We start from the raw sequence: 14,058 nt of genomic DNA on the forward strand, positions 1-14,058 counted from the left end.
CCTGCCCCCATCAATCATTAATGGAGAAAATGCCCACACAGGATTGCTCACAGTTCAATCTGGTGTAAGCAATTTTTCAATTGAGTTTCCTTCTTTCCAAATGACTCTAGCTTGTGTCAAGCTGACAAAAAAGGTAACTAACACACTATCCTATTATAAAGATACTTGCAAATCCATGTTCACTGCACTCTGTTCACAATAGTTAGGAAATAGAATGCCCATCACATGATGCATAATGATGATGTGGTACATATACACAATGAAATTTAGTGTAAAGACAAATGAAATTATAAAATTTAGAAGAAAATAGATGAAACTAGCAAACATTACGCTGAGTGAAGTAACCCAGACCATAAAAGATAGATGCCAGAAATTATCTCTCATATGTGGATATGAGCTTCAAATTTTTAGATTTGTTTGTTTGACTTGGAGTGCCTGTGAAGGGCAGGAAATAGAGTGGGCCACTGGGGTTAAGGAGAGTCCTTAGGAGGAAGTGGGATAGCAGAACATATGTAATATAAGAATTTTAGGGCAGTATCCCGCATAAGTGGATGACAATAATCCTAGAAGCTACAGATTATTAAACAAAATCCCACTGCTAGGTATGATACATTCTTATGAGTTGTTGCACAGGGAGTTCAGCAGTTCCCAAAACAATGTAGGGATTTGCTATTACTTCTGGCTGTCTCTCAGTACTTAGATAGATCTATTGCTGAGAACATCACATACTTTGGCTGCAGAGCATAGAGAATTGAGCAGGAACTGACCTGGAAACTTCCTGTCTGTTGGCTAGCTTTCACAGTGACTGAAGGTACTACTTGGGGAAAGTCATTGTGGTGGTTTGAATGACAACGGCCCTCATAGGCTCATATATTTAAATACTTGGTCCCCAGTTGATAGAACTGTTTGGGAGGGATTAGGAGGTGTGGCATTAATGGAGGAGGTGTGTCACTGGAGGTGGGATTTATGGTTTCAAAAGTTCACTCCATACCCAGTTAGCTAGCTATCTCTGTTTCATGTTTATAGATCAGAGGTAAGCTCTCATCTACTGCTTCAGTGCCATACCCTACTGCCTGCTCCCCATGGTGGACATGGACTCCAACTCTCTGAAACTGTGAGTTACAAAATTAAATGCTTTACCATTTGCCTTGATCCTGGTGCTTTTGTCACAGTAATAGTAAAGTAACTAAGATAGTTATCAATAATCTTACCTAGTCCTGTAAGCTACAATATTAACCTTTCAGGCAACATGTGCTTGGTGGTGTCATAATGGCATCACTGTTATTAGCACAACCAACTACTTTCTGATTTAATTTGATGTCTGTTCATGCCTAGAACTGCAAAGCCTGCCAAAAGTCCATGGCTGGGTCATATTCCCTAATGGGGAGCCTACTACTATTGTTTTATTAAAATGGACATGATAGCCAGGAGTGGTGGCACACCTTTAATCCTTGCACTCAGGAGGCAGAGACAGGTGGATCTTTGTGAGTTTGAAGCAAGCTTGATCTACATATTGAGACCTTGTCTTTAAAAAATGAGCATGGTGTCAAACTGCCTTCTAAATGCTTATATTTATATATGTAGATTATTACTGCTGTCAGCATTGGTCAGAAAAGTTTCTGTTTACAGTGGGTGACAGTTAATGCAGAGATGCATAACTGATCAAAACACTGAGAATAAGTGACTGTTGAGAGCTCAGTCCTAAACAGAGCATCTGTATCCTCCCTCCCAAAGTTCAGGAAACATTATAAAAGGGGACAGAAAGAATGTAAGAGCTAAAAAAAAATGTCAATAGTTCTGTGAAAGGCTGTCCTCAGTTTTATGTGCTGTTGCGCACATAAAACTGAGAGCAGCAGTGGTGATTCACCCTAGCCTGGGTAAGACTAGGCCCATTGACATTCTATCATGGATCGGGGGGGCTCACAAGTAGTTCTCTGAGTAGTGATAGGTAGTTAACGGTTATTGGAGAAGGAGAAGTCATATTCCTCAGTGGTGTGGCCACTGGTAAATCACCGTTGCTCAAATACACATCTTTTACACACACCACACACACACACACACACACACACACACAGAGACAGACAGACAGACAGAGACAGAGAGACAGAGACAGAGAAAGATTAATATACGAGAGAGAGAGAGAGAGAGAGAGAGAGAGAGAGAGAGAGAGAGAGAAGAAAGCAAGAGGGCATTTGTTGGGCAGAACAGGGATTCAGGGGAGAGGGGAGAGGATAAGATGATAATGGGGAGGAATATGACCAAACAACAACAGATACATGTATGTAAGTGTGATGAATAAATAAAAGCTTCTAAACAGAAAAAAAAGAGAGTGTTTCAGAGTCAGACTGACTGAGTTTTAGTCATGGCTCTGTTATTTCTATATCTATAACCTCAGAGAAGTTAATTAGCTTCCTTTGGCCTTAATTTCAACATCTTTAAAATAAGATTATGTGAGAATAGTGCTTATCTCATAATGCTGGTATGAGAATTAAATGAAATGCCTGGCACATAGTAAGCGCTTGATAAATGTTAGCTACTAAAGTTGTGTTCTAGAGCCCCATGGGCTGTATAAGTTAGGTGTTGGGGTATTTTGAGCTTCATTCCAGAAAAAGGTACATAAGTGTATGTATATATGTTATTTGATATTGCCAGGAATAGCTACTTCTATCTGTCAAAAATTTCTTCCTAGCACGCTCTTTTGAGTCACTGATTTGGCTTTTAAGTAAGCTAAAGGTTGATAATTGGGAGAACAGCCAAGAAAACTTACCCACAGCTTCTGAGTCACATATTGAACAAATCTGGCAGCATAAACTTCAAGCTGCCTTCTGTTTCTAATCACTTTTCTTCCTAATTTAGTCTCTCCCACCCAAAGGGATTATAATTTATTTTCATTGCAGAAACCAAGATGTCACAGGATGAAAATGACTTTCAAGTGGATGGAGCCCATGCCTGCTGGGCTTCAGCCCATGGGTGTAGCCCGTGCCTGCTGGACATTGCCCATATCACTGATCTAAAGCTTCTGGCAAAGTTTCAAACAAGCTTCTTTTCTCAGAGATACACCTGAAATTTTAAAAATTAAAGAAAAAGCATGGAGCAGCATCTAGTGTTTTAAAGAAACCTTTTGTTTGGTTGTTTTTTTGTTTTGTTTTGTTTTGTTTTTTTTTTTTCCGAGACAGGGTTTCTCTGTGTAGCTTTGCGCCTTTCCTGGAACTTGCTTTGGAGACCAGGTTGGCCTCAAACTCACAGAGATCTGCCTGCCTCTGCCTCCCGAGTGCTGGGATTAAAGGCATGTGCCACCACTGCCCGGCTTGTTTGGTTGGTTTTAAAAGGTATTTATTTCATGTTTAATTATGTATATGTGTCTGTGCGTGCATATGTGCATAAGTGCAGGTGCCGAGGAGGCCATAAGCATTGGATACCCCATGAAGCTGAAGTTACAGGTGGTCATGAGCTACTTGATGAAAGGACCAGAGTCAGCACAGGACACACTGAGACGAAGTTCTCAGCATAAAGGGGATTCATTTGCCCCAGAGGGACAAAGACAGGAGATAGGAGACAAAGAAGAGGGGAGAAAAAGAACAAGGGAGAGGAGGAAGAGATATTTGCCCTGGAGGGACAGGCATGGCCCACAGACTAATGGCAGTTTATAAAGGGAAAAACGGAAACCCCTTGTTAGGATGATTTGGTTTGTCTTGATTGGACATGTTAATTAGGGCAGCCAAAAGGGGACTTCAATTTGATTGCTGGACTTCAATACTTTGATAGCTAGACCTTGGTGGTCAGCCTCAGGAGAAGGAAGTGGCCAAATAAGAGAACAGACCTTGGAGGGTAGCCTTAGAATGTAATCCAACTATTTAGCCAGGCAGAGAGAATGGAGGAAGGACAAGGCCTGCCAGAGCCATGCTTGCCATGCGCAGGCCTGTTACAGCCTTTCATCTGACACATGCTGGGAACAGGACTCAGATCTGTGAGAGCAGTACATGCTCTTAACCACTGAGCAATCTTGCCTGATCTTTTAGAGGTTACAGACTGATGACCTGCAGTGCCATGAAAACTCAGACAACTGTTGAGTCAGTTCTCTTCTGCTACCTTGAGAGATTCAAGGACTTAACACAGGTCACTAACCCTATAAGCAAGTGCCTCTACCCACTGAGCAATCTCTTTTTTTCTTCCTTCCCTTCCTTTTTTTCCTTTCTTCCTCCCTTGTAGGAGACCAGCTCCAACCTGTCGAAGGATTCTTGGGGGGAGGAATGAGAAATGAGGAAGTATTAGATGGAAATATAGTCAAAGACAACAAGAAAAACAGAAACACAGGATAGCTTTGGGAGGGCCCTGGGTCAATACCCAGCTGCCTCGAGTTTATTTCTAACGGGATTTTTATACACTAGCAAAGGGAGAGGCAAAAGAGTTCCCCCTTTCAAGATCAAAGCACAATGTACAACCAAGTATAGACCCTTTAAAATTCTTTTTTTTTTTTTTTTTTAAATTTCAGGGCTGAGAACCGAACCCAGGGCCTTACGCTTGCTAAGCAAGCGCTCTACCACTGAGCTAAATCCCCAACCCCTAAAATTCTTGGATTGGAAAAACTTTTAAAAAATAAAGAGTATCTCACAGCCAGGCTCATGAGGCTATAGGACAAAGGATGGATGAGTGCCGTGGAAGTAGTACTCATCCTTCCTGGAAATGAAGACTTCATAGTTTGTGTTAATACAAGGAGTAGAGTGTCCTGATTGGCCAGATCCTGTGAGCCATTAGGGACCATGGTTATCACTGCTTGACTTTCCTACCAGTATCAGACTGGAAGGCAACAGAGAAAAAAACAGGATATACAGAGAGCCAGTACTGTGAGAGGTAATGTTTCATACCCAGTTTACTGGCCAGACAGAACTGTGTTCACAGGGGAGCTGAGAAGAAAATGAATGAACTCAGCAGGGGCCTCAGCACTAGCTAGTTTGAAGTCTCAGTAGTTTTCCCGAGCTCTATGGTAGTTCATAATCTTTGTAAGACCGGAGAAGCTAATGTAGAACTGAATTACTTAAACCAGCATGTAAATTATGTTTACAAAATGCTAAAGCAATCAACAGGAGATAAGGAACAACAAACAAATAACAACAACAAACCCCACAAAAATAAAAGAGTCCTGTTCAGGTCACTCAAATGTAAACATGGCAAAATTTGTGTTGAGCTGGAGTTCCTATGGGAAAAAATTATAACCTGCCAAGTTCAGTGAACGTGAGCCTTGGGAATCCTTTAAACACTGGTTCTCAACCTTCCTAATGCTGTGGCCCTTTAATACAGTTCCTCACATTGTGTTTACCCCCAACTGTAAAATTATTTCATTGCTACTTTATAACTGTAATTTTGCTACTGTTATGAATTATAATGTAAATATCTGATATGTGACCCCCAAGGGGCTCATGATCCACAGGTTGAGAACCACTGCTTTAAAGCACAAACAGTGATTCACAGTATAGTTGAAAAAGACCATGTTTGTCCCACAGGTAAACATTTATCTCTCCAGGGTATGCTGTATACGTCTCTCCTTCAAGAAAGCAGACTAGTGGTGGAGACTGCCTACTAGGGCTCTTTCAGCAGCCAAATGTGATCAGTGCAGAAGCAGCAGCCACAGCACAGGCACAGAGCTTCTTGGACTCAATCAACCACCTCCATAGGGGGTACAGCAGGCCACAGCATGCATGCTTTCTTCTGGCCTGAGTTCAGCCAACCAGTACAATCTAACTTCACTGTTCTCCATGGAGACAGGGAAACATGTAGCATTGCCCCAGAATGAGGAGGCAGAAAGACTCAAAGGAGAATGACTGTGGTTTACAATGAGCCGAGTAAAATAGCTCTGCTGCTGTACCCAACTTTGCTCATTTGAGAGAACAAATGACCTAAGACCCCCAGCCCCCCAGCATTCCCTTAGCTACTGAATCCCAAGACCAATTGGCATTTGCTTGTAACAAATGATGGTAGGCCTTCAAAGATCCTACACGCCTTCTGTAAAACAGATTTCATTACATAATGCCAACCTATGTTTCACAGATTTAGAAAAACATTTGAAATAGGTACAAGCACACCTAAAGGAGCAAGGATGGAGAATCAGTCTATGAAGGGTTCAGGAGCCAGGCACAACTGTGAAACTCTTGGGGAAATTATGGTTTGTAAGGTACATATGATACCTGACAAGGTAACTAAAAAAATAAAATAAAAAAAAATCCTACAACAGCCTGTGTTTGTAGCTGTAAAATTATGTTAGAAATATAAATTCAGAAGGTACTCTGCATGGGTGGGGGAAAGGCATATTCACAAAGACAGGTTGTTGATTCCAGGGATGATTTACTTAAAAAAAGAAGTATTAGATAAGAAGGCGATGAAACAAGGCCATTCATGCCAAGGCATTTTACCTCCCTATAAGTTATTGGTTAAGGAGGCCACACCCAAGGAGGCCCCCTACCACAATACAAGTCATGGCCACTGCTGTTGGCAAAACCCTATTGTAGATGATACCACACACTTTGCAGGACAGGGAAATCAGGCTGGGACTGATCTAGATGCTCCCATTTTGCTTAGACCCTATGAAGGTTGCCAAAGAATTATTGCTAATGATCTTTCTTAGCTATAAACCTTGTGTGTTAATCAGGTAAAATGTACCCACTTGTACAATAGCAGACAAAGGTTATGGGCACAATCAACTATTTTCCAACTGGGCTTAAGGCCTGCTCTGCAGGTGAGAATATAGGCCTGGTACCACAAGTCAAAGCAAAGGCCTATGGCTGGGGAAATCAAAGGCCCCAGAGGGAGGCTAACTGCTATTGTTTTATTAAATGGATATGATATGCCTGTCAAAATGCCTTCTAAATATGTGTATTTACACTCACAGATTACTGCTCCTTTCAACAATAATGGAAGGAAACTTCTTTTACAGTGGGGGGTAGTTACTGTGGTGACTCACAATTAGTCAAACTATTGGGAATAAGTGTTGCTGTGGGTTGTAATATTGCTTGGCACGACAGCCTGATGCTCAGGGATAATCATGTGTCAATATCATCCTTATCAAAGCTCAAGGAACAGGGAAGAAGGTGGGGAAGAAATACAGGAGCTGGGGGAGGGGGTATCGTGGAACTATCCTCTGGGCACGCCTGGCCATTATTGTTCTGAAATTTGAGAAATTGCCATTGTCTGTAGGAGACACAAAATCACATTCCTTCCTGAAAGGAGGGAGGGCCCCTAAGGCTCCTCAGACCCAGAGGGCCCTCCCTCTACAAAGATGTGTAACATTTCTGGGAGAAGGATCAGAAAATTTCCTGGTGGTGTAAGTTGATCATACTCTGGTAAATAGCTCCTCACCCTAGGAAGCTAGATGTGGATGGAGTTACTTCTTTGGTCTGTTCTATCAGAGGTGACTAGAAAAATAATTTCCTGGAAAAGTAGCTCAACACAACTATATTTGTAATGGTTTTCTACATGTAAGAACTTATTCTTGCTTTGAAATTCCTATAAAAAGAGGTGAATCTGGAAATACTTTTTGTCAGCTCTAAAACCTATATCTTATAAAACTCTTAACAAAAAGGGGGAAAGTGGTGTTTACCTAAATTCTATGCATTGGGACTAAGATCAGAAATCTTCTCTCCCAGTGAATCCCATAGCAATACATCCTTTGAACTGAACACTTTTCCTTGGAGATCTTTCTGTGTTTATGCCTACTGCAAACTTCACATCATTGATTACTTCTCTGTGTCAATTTCCAATGTTTCTTGGGCTGGAGAAATAGTTGAGTGATTAAAAGCACATACTACTCTTCCAGAGAACCTGAGGTCAGTTCCCAACATCCACAACAGGTAGCTTATTGCCACTTGTAACTACAGCTCCATGGAATCCAACAACTTTTTTGGCCTCTGCAGGTACAACACACACACACACACACACACACACACACACACAAAAAAAAAAAAAAAAATTTTAAAAAGAAAGAAATATATTTCTTTGAGTCAAAGATTATCTTTGTTAGTTGGGTGGTGTTGGGTCACACCTTTAATCCCAGTATTTGGAAGGCAGAGGCAGGCAGATCTTTGAGTTTAGGCCAAACTGGTCTACAGAGTAAGTTCCAGAACAGCTAGGACTACACAAAGAAACCCTGTTTCCAAAAACCAAAAACCAAAACCAAAGAAAAAGATCATTATCATCTCTGTGACTTTTGACTCTATTCTCTCTCACAATAATAATGAAATAATAGTTATTTGTTATGGCATATTGGTAATTTAACACAATGACAAACTCTCTGCACTGTAGTAAAGTGTTCAATACAGCTAATTAATCCCTTTCTCTTCTTTATTCTCATGTTTCTTTCATGAGAGATGGGAGGTGATACATAACAGATTCAGAGTACAGGGTATGGTTTTGATTTCCTGTTCAACCACTCCCTAAGGAATGCAGAAAACATAACTCCTCTATGACTCATATTCTTTGCCTGCAAACTGGAGCTGACATTAGACCTTACCTCATAATGTTGCTGCAATAATTAAATAAGAATAGGTAAAGCAATTAGAATGTGATACATGGTGAGTATTCCAGGAATTTCGACTGTTACTATCTCAATGTTCAGTGTATAATAGATGCCTAGTGTGTGTGTGTATATATATATATATATATATATATATATACACAATATATATGATACATATGTGATATATATAATATATATTGGGCATATATATAGGGCACATATATAATTGGAAAAAAATAACATAGCTTTGGTCATTGCTCTCTACCCAGTGGTTGTCTTCCTTATTTATATTTGGTTATATAGTTATCTTATATTTGGATCTTGATCTTGTGAATGACTCACTAGAATAGGTCCAACTATTCAAGTTGTAACATATAAAAATTAAAGGAAAAGCCAGAAGAAAGTATTAAGTCAATTATAATCAGAAGAAAGGTATATAATATGAGTGAGAGATTCATACTGGTATATATCTTAATCAAATCTTAGAGTTCCAAAAAGTCAAAATCTAGCGATAATGTAATGTTGATATAATTGCATTAGGAACAAACAGAAATGCTGATACAGAATTTGGAAATGAATATACAGAAATGTAAATCAGGTTTTGTTTCTTCTAAAGAGCTCATATGAAAAATATATCATTATTCTGTGAAATGTCTCAAGAAAAGCGTAAGGTACTTAATTCAGAAACACTCACTGCTTTATAAAAAGAATATAGAGAAATGTTCAATCTTACAACATACAGAATGAAGGATCTCTGCAAGAGTGGATGAGCTACATCACAGCCTGTAGCTCCTTTTTTCAGTTCCTCTTCCCGAAGACACCCACTTCAAAATCCTTCCGCTGATTTAGTATCTCTAAATAATACTTTCGTTTTACTTGTGACATGAGGCTAGCTCTTCACCTGTGCTTCCGTCACTACTAAACCTCTGAGTACTTATCTCTTCTCCATGAGGATCATAATTCTGCCTAGATCAATAATAGTCACATTATTGTAATTCTATTTCCTACTCAGAATGGAGTATGTAAACTGCTCTTACATTTTGCTTACTTAGATATTTTGTGTCTCTGTGCTTCCTTTGTCTGTTGCCTCACCTAGACTCTCTTCCTGTTTGCACTTGTCTTTTCCCCAGACATTCTTATCAGGTGTTCGATCAACATATTCTGGAAGAGTTACCTGAGCTGCTTCTAACTAATGACTTCCCATTACTCAAATCCCATGAGAACATTTGCCTCTCACCTGTGTGGATTTCCTTTTTCCTAGTTTCAATGTTCCTCCTTCTTGGTTTACTCATCTTTTAGATGGAGGACATCTTCCATCCACTAGCTTCCTTGAGGAAGGCTATATGGGAGGTAAAAGTTTACACACACACACACACACACACACACACACACACACACACACAGAGTTTAAAATCAGCATATAACATGTTAGATACCATTCTTACATTTTTTAACTATTTTCATGGTTCTCCATGCCCCCATCTCTCTCCACCCCGCTACCACACAGTAGCCACCCACTTCTTTCCTCTTTCATGTTCCGTATGCCTTTCTGCCGCCTACCCCTCACCCTTCCTCTTTACCTGATTTTACCCTCTCTGTTCTTTCTAGACTTTTTAGACTTTACCTATACTATGTCTGTTTACATATATACATGTATACAAATTTTATAGGATAGAGTCTGCAGTAGGGAGAACATGAAGTTTTGTCTTGAGTTTGGATCATGGGAAGTAAAAGTTTTGTGAACTTGTAGGTCTAAAATTTTTCTTTATTCTTCACTCATACTTGATTTGTATTTTGACCAACTGTAGAATATAAAGTTGTTATTTTTTTTCTTCATAATCTTGAAAGCATTACTTTATTGTCTTCTGCCTTTCAAAGCTTCCTTTGAAACATATGAACTTACATATCCTTTAAGCTTTTCAAGTTTCCTGGACTCTTGTAGAACATTCTCATTGAATCTTGTTCACTAGTGTGGTTCTATTTTATGGTTTGAATGTTTCTTCTCCAAAATTCACCCTGTGACCCTTTAATACACTTTCTCATATTGTGGTGACCCCCAACTAGAAAATTATTTTGTTGTTACCTCATAACTGTTTTGTTACTATTATGAATGATGATGTAAATATCTGTGTATTCTAATGGCCTTAGGCGACCCCCATGAAAGGGTCGTTTGACCCTCCAGGTTGAAAACACTACCACAGAGGACAAATGGACTGAGATATTCTATATTTTGACATTTTTGCTAAGGCTCTACTGGACCTTCCAACCTTTTCCTAAGTTCTTTTGTATCCCTTGATAAATGTTTGAAAGTTTGAATTTATGAGTACATTGAAATAAAAACCCACAGTTTCTAAAAACACTGGGGACTCTTTCTTCTTATACTCTATTTTCAGCACATTAAACAACAACAACAACAACAAAACTGCACCAGCTTTTCTCCAGTCTCTTCAGGCTTGAACTCCTTCCTACTCATATTTAAAATAGAGAGAGCCTCAAGAGCTGCCTGGAAGTTCCTAATGAGTGCTTGCTCATGGTGAGATTTCCAGTAGGGTGAACTGCCTGCGGGCTGTCGTTGGGAACTCCCAATATCAACATATATGTGAATATCTCTAGGTGTCTCCTCTTGGGCCTACTAAATCCCCACTAGAAACATTCATTTGGTCTTGAGCTTGGAGGTGGGGACTGACTACCATCATTCTGGTTGAGATAGAAATTCTGAACTTAGAATGAATGCATCATTTACTTCTTTCTTTCTCTTAAAATAAACTTCTGTCTTCTGCTGGGCCTGGGAGGGGAGAAACCCAGCAGTCTGAAGGAGAGGGGCATCTGGGGATAGCATTGCTTCCTAAATAGCTTTCTTCCAGAAGCACCAGGAAGTTTAATGGAGCTAAATCCTGTGCTGAAGGGGATAAAAAGTTTAAAGAAAAGCTTGATGATAAATGGAATAAAGGAAGTGGTGACCTTAGGATAAGTTAAGCTTCCAACTTGTGAAAAGGAATTAAAGAAAAGTTTTAGTGAAGGAAAGCATCAAAAAACAGAGAGCTAGTGAAAATTTATTTGAATCAGCAGGCCAAGTTCTAGCCCCCCAAAGCAGCAGAACTTGGCAGCTTCTGGCTTTAGAGTCAAGGATACAAGAAAGGGGTTATAAAGTCTCTCTCTCTCTCTTTTTTTTTTGTTTTTGTTTTTTGTTTTTGGTTTTTTGAGACAGGTTTTCTCTGTGTAGTTTTGGTGCCTGTCCTGGATCTCTCTCTGTAGACCAGGCTGGCCTCGAACACAGAGATCTGCCTAGGCTCTGCCTCCCCAGTGCTAGGATTAAAGGCTTGTGCCACCACCGCCCGGCCACTAATAAACTCTTATAGTGGTTTTGTTGTACCTTGTGACTTTTCCTCACTGGGTACCACATAAAACTAACATTGGTGCCAAGACCAAGCAGGCCTTCCTGGCACTCTGTGCCCAGGAACCTGTACTGAGTGAGGTTTTGCTCCACCTATGACAGCCCACTTTCTATTTGCCTGGCTGCTGGACCTCTTCGCACAACACTGGCTGCTTAGTTGGTGAGTTCCCTCTTTCCAAGCAGCATAAACAGTCCCCTGGACTCGTGGGAATGACTGTAGACCCTCCAGCACCCCTCTGGTGTCCCTGGGCCTGGGAGTACCCCCATCCATGGACATCACTGGCTACAGTCAGACCCCCTCGCAAGCTAAAATTTCTAGCCATTTCCCATGTCTGCAGTTTGAGATATAATTCTTGCCGTTGGACCCCCATCCTTGGGCTGCGTCCTCAGGCTGACTCATTCTCTCACTTGAACAAACATCGAATGCTGTTAGACTCCCATAGGGTCCCCACTTACACACTCCTTGGCCCTCACCCTCTGCTTGAGAAAGCCTTGAGGTGACTTGAGCCAATTCCCAGATCCTTCCTTGATCTCAGGGACACCTGGGATTTTGGTCTTGGATCACATTTTTTTTTTTTTCTCTCTGCTACAGACATGGGAAATAAGGCCTCCAATCCCTTCAGTCCTACTTCTGGGATGCCTTCTGGAAACTCTAAAACCTCTCAGCTTAATGCCTTACTTAAAGACCCTCTAAAATTGTCTATCTCTGTACTAAGAAATGCCCCAAATATCCCTTAGATAACAATAAAAAATGGCTGCCTAATGGCTCTTTAGACCCTGATATTTTACAGGAATTATCTAACTTCTGCCAGTGAACAGGCAAATGGAAAGAGTTGCCTTATATTCAGCCTTTTTTTTTTTAAATCTAAGCTCTAAACCCTCCCTTCTCGATTCCTTCTCTCCTGCCCACGTGCTCTTAGCTATGCACCCTGAACCTGAGGAATATCTGACTACTGCTCTGCACCCTGCAAATGAACCTCTGCCTTTCTGACCTCCTGCTCCCACTCCAAGGGTGCCTGCTGCCCCTTCAGCTCCCCCTCTAGCTTCCTCCTCCTCTCCGGTAGTGGGCTGCTCCAAATGCCTGACTCTGGCTCCAGTCTTCACACCTCCCACCATCAACTCTCAGACTGCTAAGAGATCTGACCCAGCCTTGCCAACCCACCAACCATTCTCCCTTTGCAAGAGGTGGCTGGGGTGGATGGACTGGTTAAAGTTCATGTTCCATTCTCTCTCACAGAACTCTCTCAGATAGAAAAAACAAAACAAACAACAAAACAAAAACAAAAAAACAAAAAAAAACTCCAAACAAAAAAACTGGGTTCCTATACCTCTAATTCTGCTTCCTTTATTAAACAATTTCAATTTATTACCCAGTCTTATAGTCTCACCTTTCATGATGTATATATGATACTTGCTAATAACCTACTTCCTAAGGAATGCAGGTAAGTCTGGGAACAGGCAAGAATACACGCAGATGTGGTTCATCAAACCAACCCCACCCATCCATGTGCGGGGGCAGAGGCAGTTCCTGATCAGGGCCTACACTGGGATTATAACACTCAGGGTGGGTCTCTAGCTAGGGATAGGTTTATCACCTGCCTCCAGGTGGGCCTCTGTAAGGCTTCCCTCAAACCAGTAAACTATGAAAAGCTAAAAAACATAATTCAAGATAAGGACGAAAACCCGTCTCATTTCTTAGAACAGCTTACAAAAGCTCTCCTTCAATACACTAGCTTAGATCCCTAGAACCCAGAGGGCAGGCAGCTCCTTATGACCCACTGTCTCACAGAGCTTCCCTAACAGCAGGGCTAAACTTAAGCCCCTGGAGAGGGGACCCCTAACCACACTGACAGAAGTGTTAGTGGTGGCATTTAAGGTGTACCATGGGAGAGACGAGAAAGCCCATAAACAGAACTGCCAAATGCTGGCACACGCTATCTTCTTCTCAAAAGTCCGTTTTAAATGTGATAGAGAAGGTTACTGGGCTCAGGCATGCCCTGCCACATGTGGACCACCAAATGGGTCTTGTCCGAAGTGCCACCAACAGGGACACTGGTCAGCTGATAGCCCTCGTGCACCTCATGGCATGGGGGCATCAAATCAAGACCACCCTCCAGCCAACCTCCTAGGCTTGGCCTTGACAATGACTGAAGCTGCC

The sequence above is a fragment of the Peromyscus eremicus genome, chromosome 14, assembly GCF_949786415.1.
Source record: "Peromyscus eremicus chromosome 14, PerEre_H2_v1, whole genome shotgun sequence".
Taxonomy (NCBI): domain Eukaryota; kingdom Metazoa; phylum Chordata; class Mammalia; order Rodentia; family Cricetidae; genus Peromyscus; species Peromyscus eremicus.